Source organism: Cervus elaphus, chromosome 23, assembly GCF_910594005.1.
Source record: "Cervus elaphus chromosome 23, mCerEla1.1, whole genome shotgun sequence".
NCBI lineage: Eukaryota > Metazoa > Chordata > Mammalia > Artiodactyla > Cervidae > Cervus > Cervus elaphus.
In genome coordinates, this window is record NC_057837.1 from 72083170 (window position 1) to 72099705 (window position 16536).

A 16536-nucleotide genomic window follows, 5' to 3' on the forward strand; every position below is an offset into this window, starting at 1 on the left:
TCCTCGGATGAGTGTCCTTTCTTCCTTTCAGGTGTTAGAGATAAAAATGAGAATATTCGGATAGCTCTTTCTATATGCAGAATGCTTTCATATCTGTTATGGTTTTTTCATCTTCTCAAGGTAAGCAGGGTAGACATGATTACCTCTTGCTTTATCAATGAGGTAAATGAAGCTCAGGGGAAGCAATTTTCCTTGAGAGGTGGGAGTTGAAATCTAGTGTCTTGATTCCAACTGCTCAGTATGTAGAGAGAGTAGGGGAGGGATAAGAGAGGAGGTGATGGCAAGAAGAATGGCAAGAAGTTTCCAGGGCCTGTCACTGACCATCAGGGTCTAAGATGGGGCCCTGTTCTGGGTCACTTCCAGGGACCTGGGTCAACCTGCCAGCAATAAGGAACAAGTAGGCATAGGAAATCTGATAAAAGTAAGCATTGTTTTCAAAAGAGAATAAAAGTATTTAAAACAGATAATCAAGAAGGTCCTACCATATAGTACAGGGAACTCAGCTCGATATTCTGTAATAGCCTAAATGGGAAATTCAGTTCAGTTCAGTCGCTCAGTTGTGTCCAACTCTGCGACCTCATGGACTGCAGCACACCAGGCCTCCCTGTCCAACTCCCAGAGTTTACTCAAACTCACTTCCATTGAGTTGGTGATGCCATCCAACCATCTCATCCTCTGTCGTCCCCTTCTTCTGCCTTCAACCTTTCTCAGCATCAGGGTCTTTTCCAATGAGTCAGTTCTTCACATGAGGTGGCCAAACTATTGCAGTTTCAGCTTCAACATCAGTCCTTCCAATGAATATTCAGGACTGATTTCCTTTAGGATGGACTGGTTGGATCTCCTTGCAGTCCAAGGGACTCTCAAGAGTCTTCTCCAACACCACAGTTCAAAAGCATCAATTCTTCAGTGCTCAGCTTTCTTTATAGTCCAACTCTCACATGCATACATGACTACTGGGAAAACAATAGCTAGACAGACCTTTGTTGGCAAAGTAATGTCTCTGCTTTTTAATATGCTGTCTAGGTTGGTCATAATTTTTCTTCCAAGGAGTAAGCATCTTTTAATTTCATGACTGCATTCACCATCTGCAGTGATTTTGGAGTCCCAAAAAATAAAGTCTGCCACTGTTTCCACTGTTTCCCCATCTATTTGCCATGAAGTGGTGGGACCGGATTGCCATGATCTTAGTTTTCTGAAGGTTGAACTTTAAGCCAGCTTTTTCACCTTCTTCAAGGGGCCCTTTAGTTCCTCTTCACTTTCTGCCATAAGGGTGGTGTCATCTGCATATCTGAGGTTATTGATATTTCTCCCGGCAATCTTGATTCCGGCTTGTGCTTCATCCAGTCCAGCATTTCACATGATGTACTCTGCATATAAGTTAAATAATCAGGGTGACAATATACAGCCTTGACGTACTCCTTTTCCTATTTGGAACCAGCCTGTTGTTCCATGTCCAGTTCTAACTGTTGCTTCCTGACTTGCATACAGATTTCTCAAGAGTCAGGTCAGGTGGTCTGGTATTCTCATCTCTTCCAGAATTTTCCACAGTTTATTGTGATCCACATAGTCAAAGGCTTTGGCATAGTCAATAAAGCAGAAATAGATGTTTTTCTGGAACTCTCTTGCTTTCTCAATGATCCATCTGTGCAGCAGTTTGAGCATTCTTTGGCATTGCCTTTCTTTGGGACTTAAATGGGAAAAGAACTTCAAAAAGAATAGGTATATGTTTAACTCAATCACTTTGGTGTACGCCTGAGACTAAGACAACATTGTAAATCAACTGTACTCCAATATAAAATTAAAAAAAAAAAAACATTTAAAAAGAGAATAAAAGCAGAGATGCACTTGAGAATTCCCAGCCAGGTCTGCACCCACCTTGCTCCCTGGATAACCCAGAAGGCTGGGCTTGTGCCTTGCCCACCACAACCTTGCTTTTGCCCAGGGGTGTGCTGGAGCTGGCCTGGGAGATTTGATTTTTAGCTGCTCTTTCCAGTTCTGTGTTGGACAATGCTACATAGATGGATAGCAATGGTGGGAGCATTTACACCACAAGAAATGGCAAACACTGCAATTCAAGGTGTTTCCTGGCCAGCCAATTGCTCACCATTCACCAGCACGACACGGCATTCGGTGATGGGGGGATGGAGGCTTGCTGACGGCTGGGCGGTGGATGCCTAGGTGTGGTCAAGGGTGACGGTAGAGCAGGGTAACCCTTTCTGTTTCACAAAGGGAAGGGACAAAAGCTCTGACCTGGGAGTCACATATCTTGGTGATTAACTTTCAGGTCACTCCTCTCTTAGCCTCATCTGTAAAACGAAAATGATCCCTCCCTCCAGGGGTGTCGTCAGGATTGAACTGAATGAGATCCAGCAGCTATGGCAGCTGCCGTGTATGTAAGGTGTACGGAGTGCCCGCTCGAGGTGGGGTGGGGGGCTTTGTGAGTGTGGACTCTGCACTCAGCTCCTGTCCAGTGAGAAGCTAACCACTGAGTTCTCCAGCCTCAAAAGCATGCTTTCCCTGCAGCCTGATCCCCAGGGACACTCCTACCATCCCCTGGGCCTTTCCTCCACTCACGAGCACCAGGAAGTAATCTCTCTAATGTTGCATCAGACACCTCGTCCAGGCCGCTGCCAGCATGGACACGGGGTGGGGGACAGAGCAGGCTATTGCAGCCCTAGAGCGTGCTTAATAAATTCATATCAAAACCATAAACCCTGGGCCTCCATAAATTCCTCTGGCCTTGGCTCCTCCAACCTCATCAGCCCTTTGCCCCTGTTAATCTCAAATCTCAGCCTAGGCAGCCCGAGCCGCAAGCTTGGTTTCCATTTTCATTGCAAAACAACATCAGCTCTGGCGGCAAACAGCACAGCCCATGATCACCATTTTAGACATGATGAAACTGAGGTTCAGAGAGCTGAAGGAAATTGTCCCAGGCACAAATCCGGGGAGCAGTTGAGCCAGGACTCAAAGCCAGCCTTCTTTAACCAACCCACGTGGCCTCCCAAGAATTGGGAATTCACCTTCCCCCTACAGAGGCTCCTTCCCCAGCCATGACACTGGGTGCTTTGATCTGTTTATCCCAGATGGAACCCCTCAATAAATGGGAAGAAGTGGGAGGAACTCTGTGTGATGGGCTGTGTGACCATCCAAAGGAATGTCCATGCAATCACCCCAAATGGTGGGACCACCCTACTTCCTCTTCTGTGGAACCCAGATCACCTTTGTCCTACATTTTTCGGATCAGTGTGTGATCTGTAAATTCCAAGGCAAGACCTAAGAGACCTGTCTTACAGGATCCTCTGCCACTGTCTAATGATGGAGAAGCTGCAACCTCATCCTGTTTCAAGTCCCACATTTATTGACCACTTCCTCTCTGCTAAACATCGTCGGGCATACTTTCACCCCCACGACAACACCCTGAGTCAGGTGTTCCTATTGTTCTATTTTACAAATGAGGATGAGATTTGTCCACAGTTCAGAGCTGGCCCAACAGCCAAGATTCAAACGCCCATTGTCTGACCCCAGGGGCCACCACGATGGGACCTGGGAGAAAGCCGATGAGTCAGTCACTGTATGATGAGCACAGAAGCAGTGCAAATGGATAAAAGTTCATCATTTGGCAAATATTGAGGGGCAGAGCCTATGCCAAAGCATCCTGGGGTTTACTGAGGGGCAGAACCATGAGGTGCCTCCCTGTTAGTTTACAATTTTCTCTCATAGAAGGGAAAATTACAAGCAGGGACTTCCCGGGTGGTCCAGTGGTTAAGAATCCACCTGCCAACACACGGGACACGGGTTCCATCCCTGATCTGGGAAGACACCACATGCAACAGAGCATACTTAGCATACACCACAACTACCAAGCCCAAGCGCCTGAAGCCTGAGCAGCGCAACGAAGAGGAGCACCCGCTCACTGCAACTAGAGAAAGCGCGGGCACAGCAAAGAAGACCCCGAGCAGCCAAAAATCAATCAACAATATTTTTTAAAAAATTATAAGCAGTTGAATATTGAGAGCCAAAAGAGAGTGACAGCAGGGGAGATGGTCCTTTGAATGGAGGGATGACGGCAGTCTGGGAAGGTCTCATTCGCTGCAGAATTTGGAGGCAGGGGTGAGACAGAGAAAAGACGGATGTGTGTTCACGGAGAAGGAGAAAGATGGAGCATCGAGTCATGGCAGGCAGCCCGTGGATGGGAGGGAGGATGGAGACCAGTGTTTCCCAACCTGCAGTCACTGTACTCGTCACATCCCCTCCACACCCGAGTACCACTGCACCTTACTTACCATTTTTCTTTATTTTTTTAAAATAAAGTAGTCTGATTTTATTTAATTAATGATTTTTTTGGCCATATTGCGAAGCCTGGAGGATCCTACTTCCCTGACCAGGGATTGAACTCCAGCCCTTGGCAGTGAAAGCTCAGAGTCCTAACCACTGGACCATCAAGGAATTCCCACTGTTTTTCTTTCAATCAACTCATAAGCATTCTCTTTATATTGATCACTGATATAAATGGAAAGCCAGTATTACTACTTTGCTGTGTAGATAGAAGGTGATTGCAAAATTAGAGCAAAAAGTAAGTGATTTATTTTTAAGGTGGAGCCAGAGAGAATCACCCAGGGAAAGCTCTGTACTTTCCTCTTCAAATGGGAAATTGACAAATATCTAGAGAGATGTGCTATCCAAACTTTCTCTGTAAAGTTTTTGGAAGGAAGGAAGACTTGTAAAGAGACAGGTTATGGTGGCAATGGCATTGAATGCCATCTCTGGGTAACCCTAAAGTCACTCAGCACGCCCACTGAAGTCTTCAACCCACACCTGGAAGCAAGCCATGGTGGATGGTCTGGGCCAGGGGGTGGGGGCCTCAAACACTGGGCAACTGGAATTTCTTTGGGGGAAATAGAAAAGTCACCGGAGAGAGGATACTGGGGGAAGGTTGTGGCCGGGTCTGTGTTTTTAAAGGCTCACTCTGGTAGCTTTGTTGAGGATGGATTGGATGGGGTGCAGCTGTACGCAGGAAGACCAGTGAAGATACTCGTGTGCTGGACCAGATGAGAGATGGTGAAGCTGGTACCATATGGAGGCAATAGAGATGTAGAGGAGGGGCCCAATCCAAAAGACGTGTTCATTCATTCACTCACTCAACAAATATGTAATAGGTGTCCATCGCGTGCCGGAGCACTGTAGGAACCAAGGTACACAGCGGGTGGGCAGGACAGATAAAGTCCCTGACTTCATGAGGCTTACCTCCTAGAGGGAGCAGGCTGACAATGCTTGAGTGAATACATTTAAAAAGGTAATTTGAGGGACTTCCCTGGTGGTCCGGTGGCTAAGACTCTGTGCTTCCAATGCAGGGGGCCCAGGTTCAACCACTGGTCAGGGAACTAGATCCCACATACCACAACTTAGAGTTCACATGCTGCAACTAAGACCCAGAATAGCCAAACACATAAATAATTTTGTAAATAGAAAAATGCAATTATTCTTTTAAAAAGATAATTTGAAACAGTCAAGAGCTGTCAGACGGTCCAACAGTCAAGTTCTTTGAAAGTAAAACAAGGTATTGTGAATGAGTGAACAGGAAGTAACAAAAAGGGTTCAATTAAAAGTGCTGAGGATGCGATGACCTCACGTCAGGGGGTCAGGGAGAGCCTCCCCGAAAAGGCGAATCTGGACTGAGATCTGGAGGCTGACGAGGGGCTGGGGTAAAGGAACGCCAGGGAGCCGCAAGTGTCAAAGCCCTGCAGCAGGAGCCAGCTGAGCATCTTAGAGGCTGAGCACAGTGGTCCTTGTGGCTGGAGCAGAGTGGGAGACGATGGAGTCTGAGAGGTGGGCAGGACCAGGTGGGACCATGAGAATGATCATAGATTGTATTCTGGGGGCCATGGGAAACTCTCAGACGTTTTCCAATAGGAAAGTGATGTGATCTGATTCACGTTCTTAAAAGGTCACTCTTCGCTGTGTAGTGCATGGACTCCAAGGAACAAGAAGGGAAGCAGAAAAGCCCAGAGGTGACCTGTGCGGTGGTTCTGGGGAGAGACAATGACAGCTTGAATAGACTGGTGTGGTAGGAGGAATTCTAGGTGGTTCCCCTCAAAATGCTACCCCCCTTCCTGGCCTCTGCCCACTTTCTCCATACTTCTCAATCAGACACAAATCTAGGAGCTTCTGTAAAGTGATTCTCCAGGTGCAATGAAGGTCCCAAGCCAGTGACTTTGTGATGTAGAGATTATCCTTGTTGGGCCTTCCCTAATCAGGTGAACACTTGGGGTTAGGAGGTCCTGGGGAGCTCTTTTTGGCAAATAAAATTAGAAGCAGGAGAGGGATTTGCCATGAGGGCTAAAGCTCTCAGGACAGATGCTGTGGTTGCCAGGGGCTAGGGCTGTGTCGGGGGGGGGGGGGAGGTTAAATACAAAGGCGTATAGGGGAGGGGTCTTGGGGTGATGGAAATGTTCTGTATCTTGACTGTGGTGGGGTTACATCACTATATACAGTTGCCAAAACTTGCAGACCCATGCATGAAAAGGAGTCGGATTTAGAATATGGAAATTAATACCTTAGTTTTTTTTTTAATGTAAGAAAAAAAGCCAGAGTTGATTGAACTCATTTAAAAGAGGATGTATAGGTTGCAGAGCGCTATAGGGGTGACTGCAGTCTGGGTCCCTCCACCATCCTGGTCAGAAAGAAGAAAAGGAGGACTTCCCCAGTGGTCCAGTGGGTAAGATTTAGCCTTCCAATGCAGGGGATATGGGTTCGATCCTTAGTCAGGGAGCTAAGATTCTACCTGCTTTGCAGCTCCAAAACCAAAGCATAAAGCAAAAGTATAATTGTAAAAAAATTCAATACTTTTTTTAAAAAAAGAAAGAAAGAAGGAGGAAAAGGGCCCAAAACAGGTGACACAGATGTCAATGGAGAGGGAAAGCAATTCGGGCAACATTGGCTGCGGGCCTACTGTGTGCTGAGGGTGCTGCCTCACTCCCTGTCTCACGTGGCTGGCTCAATGGGCCGGGGGCAGGTTCAGTGAACCGTACCTGATTTACAGATGAGAGTAAATGACTTGCCCTGGATCCACACAGACCCTCACAGCGGTGTGCCTTGCACTCTCTTCTCTGTTTGTCGAATGAATGAACACGTGAATGAACGAATGAACACGTGAATGAATGAATGAATGAATGAATGAATGTCACTGTGCCCCAGATGCTGAGGCGTCACCAGCAAGTTCAAACTGAGGATATGAGAACACGGTTTTTTTAGCGAAGTCGGGGCCATAAAACCTGTTCCGTTTCCCCGACTTGTGCAACCCCACCCCTCCCCCTGTGACTCTGAAATTGCTCCCCGGCCTTGAGAAGGGCTCCCTGGGCTTATCTCAGGGGGAGAGTGAAACTGTAAAAGGCCTTTATGGCTTTGAGATCACGTCTGGCAGCAGCAGCGATTGTCGCCATAAACCTGAGCAGCCGTGCTGGGGCGATGCCCGGGGCAGGAGAGTCAGGGGACAGTTGAGAGCTGCCCAGGGATGGCTCCTGCAGAGCTGGCCCCATGCGTCCCACCCTTCAGCCTTGCAGAAACCCAACGGGCAGCAGTGGCTGAGATTTTTTTTTTTTAATTCTTCAAAGCACCTTTTTTTTCACATGACATGTCTGAGGTTAGGATATGTCTTTAAATCAATCATATCTGACAATCACTGTTGGTCAAATCAGGTGGAGGTCAAACCTGGTTGGTTCTGGTCATTATTTCTGGTGGCCTGCCTGGTCCACTGCCCTCTCTGTGTATTCCTCACAAAGCACTGATTTAAGGACCATTTGAATCCTGGTTGCTTCCTGAAAACCTTCCATTGACAACTTCCAATAAAAGCAAGAAAGCCCCAGGGTCAAACCTGCAGAATTGGAGTAAACAAGTTGGAAGAAAGTCCTGAAGACCCCATAGTGGAGCATTCTTTCAAGGAGTGGTGGGTGATCAAATTTTAACAGTAATAGAGGACAATACTGCATGAAAAAATATGGACAAGGAAGATGTTGTGCAGAAAAGTTATCTGAAAAAAAAAAAAAGAAAAGTTATTTGGATGAGCTGGACACTGACTGGGAAGAAGCTTTAGGAATTCTTAACTAATTTATTTCACATAGATTCTTCTTTATATCTATCTGCAAGGGTGTCGTATGCTTTTAAAGATAACGTCTAAATAAGTCTCAGAGCTCTTTAATAAAAGTAAAATAAAAATTCTAAGTGATGAGAAAGTGTTATGTCATAACATGTCAGTGTGTTTTCTTTCCTAATAGTACACAAAATGCTAGGGCCTCTTACAGCCTTAAGAAATCTTAGGTTGGATTCTACCCATTTCACAGGTGAGAAAACTAGGGATAAAAGAGGGCATGGGTTAAATAAGGCGGCGGCGGGCAGGGGGGTGGTCCTCTCTGATAACAGATCCTGTGCTCCGTCTAATACACAAAGCTGACTTGTACATGGACACTGATTTCCCATCTCCCTCCACAGTCTCACCCCCAGGCAAACTCTGCCATTCCTAAGGGGATCTGGGAGGCAGCAAGCTTCCCAGTTGTTCAAAATTTAATCAGGAGAGGGCTTGCCAGAAGCCTTTTGCCCAATGGACCAATGGCCTCTTTTACCCATCACCCAAGTCAGCAGCCTCAGCCTGGCTAAGCCCACCCCAGTCTGGGCCAACACACGCCCTCTGGGCTCGGCCTAGAACTATGGCACATGTGTCCAGCACAACCCCACCCTTAATCGCCTGTCTTGCACCAAGCAGACTGGACTCTCACCTTATTTTACAGATGAGAAAGCTGAGGTCCAGAGGGTTTGCCTGATTCTCTCATGGTCACAGGTAAGTCAGTGTCAGGAAAAGTCTGGAATCCAGGACTCGAAACTGAATGGCCTTTCCAACTTCACAGATGTCCTCGATCCAGAAGAGGCAGGCTGGGATGAGAGACCAGAGACTCCAAGCGGGTCAGGGGAGAGACTTTCTGGCCAGAGTGACTGCCGAGCCCCGAGCATGTAGTTAGACAGTAAAATACACTGAAGGTCCTTCCCTGGATCTTCTAAGACCCACCAGTTCTGGGACCACTGTGCTTACAGGGGTGGTAGAGGCGCTGTCTTATTCAGAGGATGGGGCCAAACTACACTCACCATCTTTCCCATTCACGTCAGGTCCAGCCTCTCCCTCTTAAAACCCTCCGGTGGCTTCCCATTATTTCTAGAACCAAATCCGACCTCCTCACCAGGGCCCCAACATCCTACATAAAGTGGCTCCTGACTGCTTCTCTGAGATCCTCTCCTATCACCCTGCCCCTTGTTCACTCTGTTCCAACCCCTTGGCCTCCTCTTTGTTCCTCAAAACACCAAAACGCTTCTCATCTCACAGCTTCACAGCCTTTACCCTGATGTTCCATTTTTCTGGAACATTCTTTCCTCAACTCTCCTCCTGGCCAGTTCCTTTTAACCATTCAGGTCTCTGCTCCAATGTCGCCTTTTGGAGTGGCCTTCTCTGACCAAGTTAGCTAAATAGATGAAGCATTGCAGGCTAGATGGTCTCTGTTGCAACTACTTAAATCTTCCGTTACAGAATGAAGGCAGCCATAAACAGTCTGAAGGTGAATGGGCATGGCTGAGTTCCAATAAAACTTTATTGACAAAAGTCAGCAGCAGGTCAGATTGGGCCAGTGACCATAGTTTGCTGACCCTTGCTCTAACTTATCACCTTTGTTTGATTTTTGTCATTGTGCTCACCACTCTCTGAAATGATTCCTTTGTGTAATGATTTGTCTTCCTTTGTTCTTGCCGCACAAACTGTCAACTCTAATCTGCTGTCAGTCTTGTCCAACACTGCTGTGGAAGCCAGTCTCCAAGATGGCCCCCAAGGAGCCCCACTTCCTGGTACACACACTGTCGTGTTGTTCTCTCCCAGACTCAACAGGACTGTCCTGTGTAACCACTAGGATATTGTGGAAATTTAAAAGTGTGACTTTGAAGGCTAGGTTATAAAAGACAGACGTGGTGGTTTTCATTTTGCCATCTTGGATTACTTGCTCTGAGGAATGTTGTAAGGAACCTCAAGCAGCCTTGTGGTGGGGTCCACATGGGGAGGAGCTGAGGCCTCCTGTCAGCTGCCGGCCATGTGAGTGCACCATCTCAGAAGTGGATCTTCCAGCCACGGTCAAGCCCTGGCTGCCAATTTGATTGCAACCTCATGAAAGACCCTAAGCCAGACCATCCAGCTAAGCCACTCCTGAAGTCCTATCATACAAAAATTGTGATGTCAAAAATGTTTGCTGTTTCAAGCTAGGATAATTTATTATACAGCCATAGATTAAAAAAGAAAAAACAAAACAGTTGCCCAGCACAATGATTGGCTCAGTAAGTACTGGTGAATAAAAAAACTAGGTGCTTAATAAATATTATAGAATAACACATTTAAATAAATATTTAAAAGATATACATGTAATATTATATAAACATATGTAAAAATACAAACTCAATAATATAGAAGGGCACAAGTAAGACTTTCCAAATTCACTAACAGTCCTTGGACAAGGTGCCTATGCAAGAATTCTTCCAATATTGAGACGCTAAGCTTCTTGAGTTCTCAGTTTCTATGTTTCTAATATTCTGTGATTATATGACTCTGAGATTTTAGGTTTCTATCTCACCAAATCCATAATTCTAAGACTTTGTGATTCTCTGATTCTGACATAGTATGAATCATCTATCAATACATCTCATCCTCTCATCCTCGGTTACCTCCTGAGATGGTTAGATGGCATCATTGACTCAGTGGACATGACTTTGAACCAACTCCAGAAGATAGTGAAGGACATGGAAGCCTGACATACTACAGTCCCTGGGGTCACAAAGAGCTGGATATGACTAAGAACAGAACAACAACATCAACACATATTTTTGTTCAGAAACTCTTTTTTCCAGGCACAATGTCAGGAGCTAGGGGCATGGTAGAGAAAAGACGATGCCTGTTCCTGCCCTCCAGTGCCTCTTGAGCTCCTGGGGACACAGGCAAGCACATAGGCATATATGATCCACAGTGAATGTCATACAGGTAGACAAGAACTGTGGGTGGGGGTGGGGAAGGAGGTAACAACCTGGCCTCCTTGGGAGGGGTGTGAGCAGAAATAGCTTCCCAGAGGAGTTAGGAAAAGAGAGAGAGTATTCAACCAGAGAAAGGGAATGCTAGAGTACACTGTGTTCCAAGTGAGTGGAACAGCAAGTGCAAAGGTCCAGGGGTTAGGGAGAGAGAGAGTATGTGGCATATCTGGTAAATTAAACCAAGGTTTTTCCGAGTTGGTGCAGAGCTGGGGGTGGGGTGCTGGAGAGAGGCAGAGTGGCAAGAGACTTATGGCCAGATGACAGATGACTTAGTAAACCATGTCAAGGAATTTGAACTTTATCCTGAGGGCAAAGGGGAGCCCATGAAGGGTTTTAAGAGAAAGAGTGACACAGTCTGCTTAGAGTTTAGAAAAATGCCTCTGGCTGCTGCTTGTAGTTTTGGAAAGAAGAGAGACCAGGGAGGAGGCTGGAACAAGATGCCAGGTGAGAGAAGAGGCCTGAATGCATGGGAAATGAGCCCGAGAGAGATGCTTAATCCATGGTGTGGTGATCAGTGCGTGTGTGGACTGTACTGGTCACCTGTGAACCCAGCCCTCCTGGACTTCTAAGGTTCTCTGACTCTGTGCTCAAAACTCCATACCTCTCCAACACAAAATACCTGTTGATATCACTATATAATCCCTGACCTCACAATGCCCAGCATCTCTCCTTTCTGAGCCTCAGTTTTCCTTGTTTGCAAAGTGGGGGTCATCAAGACCTTCCTTGCAAAGTAGCCGGGAACTGAGGGCTGGTGTGTGGTCAGCATCTAAAACAAGGCAGGTGGTCCATCTGTGGGAGGCAACTTTGCCCCAAGTGCTGGAAATACAGGTATTGTCAGGAAAGAACCGAGTCTTATGGTGACAAGACAGATCAGAAAGGAAGAACAGAGGTAAGGACTAGCCCTGTTCTCGTCTGCTCCTGGTGACCTGGGTTGCTCTGGTTTCTGGGCTTCTGGCTGGGCAAATGGTGCCCAGATTTGTTTGCTTGCTTCCAGGTACCGTCAGGTATACCAGTTGGCCATCAGGCTCCCTGTAACTGTAGCTTGATAGCCTTCCCAGTTCCTCCCTTTGATCTTAAACTCCCCTGAGAGCTTCACACACCAGCTGGGGGTAGCCCGGCAGGGTCTAGTCTTTCCCGGGCAGCTCAGAGACAGGCTAAGTGCTACCCGGTTGGCTGGAGCCAACCAGCTCCCAAGTCAGCCCATGCTCAAAGTTACAGTACTGTAGGCACTCTCTTCTTAGACAACGATTCTGTTGGCTCAGTCAAGAACATGTCTTTGGAGACAGAAACCTCATTCATCTCCCCAAAATGACAATACCTGGGCCTGAAAGAGACCCAAGGCTCTTTTGTTACAATTTGCTTCTTGCCAGTGGTTCAGCTTTGAAAAAGTGAAAGTGTTAGTTGCTTAGTCATGTCCGACTGTTTGCAATCCCATGGACCCATGGACCCCAGGCTCCTCTGTCCAAGGGTTTCTCTAGGCAAGAACACTGAAGTGGCTTGCCATTCCCTTCTCCAGGGGGGATCTTCCCAACCTAGGGATTGAACCTGGATCTCCTACATTGCAGGCAGATTCTTTACTGTCTGAGCTACCAGGTTCACTTTTAATTCCATTTAATTCAGAAACTATCAGTTGAACTACACAACTGTGGGCAAACCCCACAGAGCTGACAGGACCCTTGGAGATACTCCTTTCTTGGAAGAGTATATGGGAAGCTGAGAGTGATGTGCCTAAAACTACATGGAGTTTTGTGAAGCGTTGGGCTTGGAGTTCAAGGCCAGAGCTCTCCACCTGTTTCTCTGCACACAGCAGGGGCTCCACAAACATCAGTGAAATTAAGTCAAATTAGGAGTTTGTGACATGCATCATATACATTACTAGCTAGCATTTGCACTATTTCTAGAAGTAAGAGGAGCCTGGAGAGAAAGGTGGCCTCTGGGAGGTGAGTTGGGCAGCTGGGGTCAGGGGTGGGAGGAAGCTCTACTTTTAATTTCCTGGCTTTGTACCTTTCGAATGTTTTAGAACAGAGTCAATCAATCAAACAAACAATCATGATTAAATAAACAATGAAGTGGGAGCCAGGCTCTTTTGTAACTCCATGCCTTTGTACATGCTGTTCCGTCTGGGTGAAATACCCTTTCCCGGTTTGCCCTACCTGGAAAACTCCTACGCAAGTTACTACAAGACTGGACTCAAACGTCCAGGGTCTGAGGCCTGCTGCTGCCTCCCTGTGATGGTTCCTGTCTGTCCGTCCAGCACCTCCACACACCCTCATCGGCTCTGTTTTATGCACCAGGAGACGCCCATGCCTCCTGACTTCTCACCGGATTCTGCCAAAGAGAGCCATCAAGGGGAGAATAAAAGGCATGATGAGGAAGAAGCATGGATAGTTACGCCACGTTTCCCCTCATGTGACAGAGCCTGCATTTCTCCGTGGCCTCACTTCCACAGTTTCAGCTACTTCTGGGAGCAGTAACACTGTTCCTTCTCTCACTCCTGTAGGTCTGGGGGTGAGATCAGTGCCCCACGTTCTAGACCCTGGGTGCCTCAGTGCTCCCTGAAGTGTCCCTTAGCCTGCCCACACCTCTGTAAACACGCCATTCATTAAATCTGCCTGTTGAGCCAGTGGTTCTCGACCTGGAGGTCTTGCTTCCCAGGAGACATTTGGCAAGATCTGAAGACCTCTTCAGTTGTCATGACTGGTTGTGAGGGTGCTGCTGGACCAAGTGGGTGCAGGCCAGGGATCCTGCTAAACATCCCCCGATGAACAAGGCAGCTCCTCTCCCCAACAGAGAATTATTCTGCCCCAAATGTTAATGGTGGGACTTCCCTGGTGGTTCAGTGGTGAAGAGTCCGCCTGCCAATGGGTTCCATCACTGGTCTGGGAAGATGGGTTCCATCACTGGTCTGGGAAGACCCCACCCGTCATGAGGTAACTAAGCGCGTGCTCCCCAACTACTGAAGCCCATGCATCCTAGAGACCACGTGCTCCGTAACAAGAGAAGCCACCGCAATGAGGAGCCTGAGCACTGCAGTGAACAGTAGCCCCCACCCGCCCCTAGAGAAAACTTGTGCGCAGCAGTGAAGGCCCAGTGCAGTCACAAATAAATAAGTATAAATAAATAAAATGGCTATGTTAATTTTTTTTTTTAAAGTAAGAGCCCCAGTCTGTTATGTTACAGTGAAGGGTCACTATCAGGCAGACCAAAGGTGACCAGTTGATCCTTTTTCGCCCAGGACGTTTCCACTTTTGAATTCCATGGACTGTATAGTCTATGAGGTCGCAAAGAGTTGGATACAACTGAGCAACTTTCACTCTCCAGTTCCTGAAAGCCCTCTCAGTCTTGGGCAAACTGAGATGGTCTGTCACCTTAGCAGGTCAGATGATTGGCCTGCCCACAAAATTTAAAAATAATAAAAGGCTAGCATATGTTGAATATTTATTATGTGCCAGATGTTTGTCTAACGTTGTTATAAGTATTAGCTCATTTAATCTTCATAAGAACTCAGTGAGGTAAATATTAGTACTGTGTACTAAACTTTGTACTGTGGCACAGAGAGAGACCACAATTACCTGAGGTCACATAGCTCCTGAGTATTAGAGCCAGGATTTGATTCCAAATCATCAGAATCATATTTAATTATGGCCTTTACTATACGTTTGAATACAGTTGACCCCAAACAAAGTTGGGGTTACAGGCACCCATCCCTGGTGCAGTCAAAAATCTGTGTATAACTTATATCAGCCCTCCTTACAAGCAGTTCCTCCATAGTAGTGGTTTCTCCAGTACCCACAGTTCTGCACCCATGGATTCAACCAACCATGGATTGTGCTCTATTGTAATATTCACTATTGAAAAATATCTGCATAAAGGTGGAGCCACACAGTTCAAATCCATGTTGTTCAAGGGTCAACTGTATATTTTAAAAGATCTTTTAATTAACAATAATAATGACAATGGGCTTCCCAGGTGGCACTAGTGGTAAAGAATCTCCCTGCCAATGCAGGAGACATAGATGCAGATTCGATCTCTGGGTCGGGAAGATCCCCTGGAGGAGGGCATGGCAACCCACTCCAATATTTTTGCCTGGTTAATCCCATGGACAGAGGCAGCCTGGTGGGCTAATGGTCCATTGGGTCTCAAAGAGTCAGCACAACTAAAGCAACACCACACACGCATGAAATAATGATAATAACAATAACTGTGAAATCTATTTTAAAACATTTTTTGAAATAGTAATAATGATAATATATGTGTGTGTGTATGTGTATATATATATATATATATATTTCTATATTTGGCTGCACCACCAAGAGACCTACGGGATCTTAATTCCCTGACCAGGGATCGAACCTGTGCCCCCTACAGTAGAAGCGTAGTCTTAGCAGCTGATTGCCTGGGAAGTCCTAAATTTTTAAGCATTCAAATATACCTTCCAAACTTTAACCCAGTGGAGACAATTTATATTCTAACTTAAATGACCAGATTTGCCTGTTGTGTAGACCACAGAATAAAGCATGTTGGAGCCACCTCTGCTAAATTAAAGCTGGAGTGGAAGACTCAAATGTTTACAGGGCCAAACAACAAGGTCCTACTAAATAGCACAGGGACCTGTATTCAATATCCTGTGATAAACCATAATGGAAAAGAATATGAAAAAGAATGTATATACATATATGTATAACCGAATCTCTTTGCTGTATAGTAGAAATCAGCATAACATTGTAAGTCAACTGTACTTCAATAAAATAATTTTTAAAAAATAAAGGTCATACATAACTAACAAACATAAAATGCTTACAGGGCCAGGTGTGCAATGTTGGTGGGTAAGGCGGGCCTGTGCAATAGGGGGTGGTGGGACTGTGGCAAAATGGGAACAGAAAGCATTGTTGAGAAGGGGCAGCCGGGACTCAGCTCCAGGCACTTGAGCTTGGGGGCCCAGCAACAGCAGATCTTCTAAGAGAGGCCAGACATTGATTTTTAACAGCAACCAAGACAGTGAAAAAAAAACAAAAACACCAGGTGCATAAAGCAAAACTTATCTGTGGGTCAAATCCAGTCCCTGCCCACTACCCCCTAGTGACCTACTGTTTTGGGGGGTTTTTTTAATCACTATTTGGTGCTTGCTTCAGCAGCACATATAGTAGAACTGGAAAAACACAGAGAATATTAGCACGACTCCTGTGCAAGGGTGACGTGCAAACTCATGAACCCTCCATATTTTGGGGAGGGGACATGTGTAACATATAGCTGACTCTGTTGTACAGCAGAAACTGACACAAAAATGTAAAGCCATTAAACGGCAATAAAAAAAGAAAAAATAATAATACACACAAAAAACATTTAAACATTTTACAAATCGCTTTTTGAAATTGTGGTATATTCATACAATATATGAATTCATAATAAAAGTACATGCAAAAAACACTTAAG

At 46.1% G+C, this 16536-nt stretch overlaps 1 long non-coding RNA gene and 1 other non-coding gene across 2 annotated transcripts; both read left to right on the forward strand.

Annotated features, from left to right (window-relative positions):
- Positions 1 to 11466: 11466 nt before the first annotated feature.
- Positions 11467 to 14224, forward strand: LOC122681834. Its single transcript, XR_006337118.1, has 2 exons — positions 11467 to 11547; positions 13398 to 14224. It is a non-coding gene; the product is annotated as an uncharacterized LOC122681834 (long non-coding RNA).
- A 1998-nt stretch (positions 14225 to 16222) lies between these two features.
- LOC122682290 lies at positions 16223 to 16328 on the forward strand. The gene has a single exon (XR_006337308.1). It is a non-coding gene; the product is annotated as a U6 spliceosomal RNA (small nuclear RNA).
- Positions 16329 to 16536: the final 208 nt, after the last annotated feature.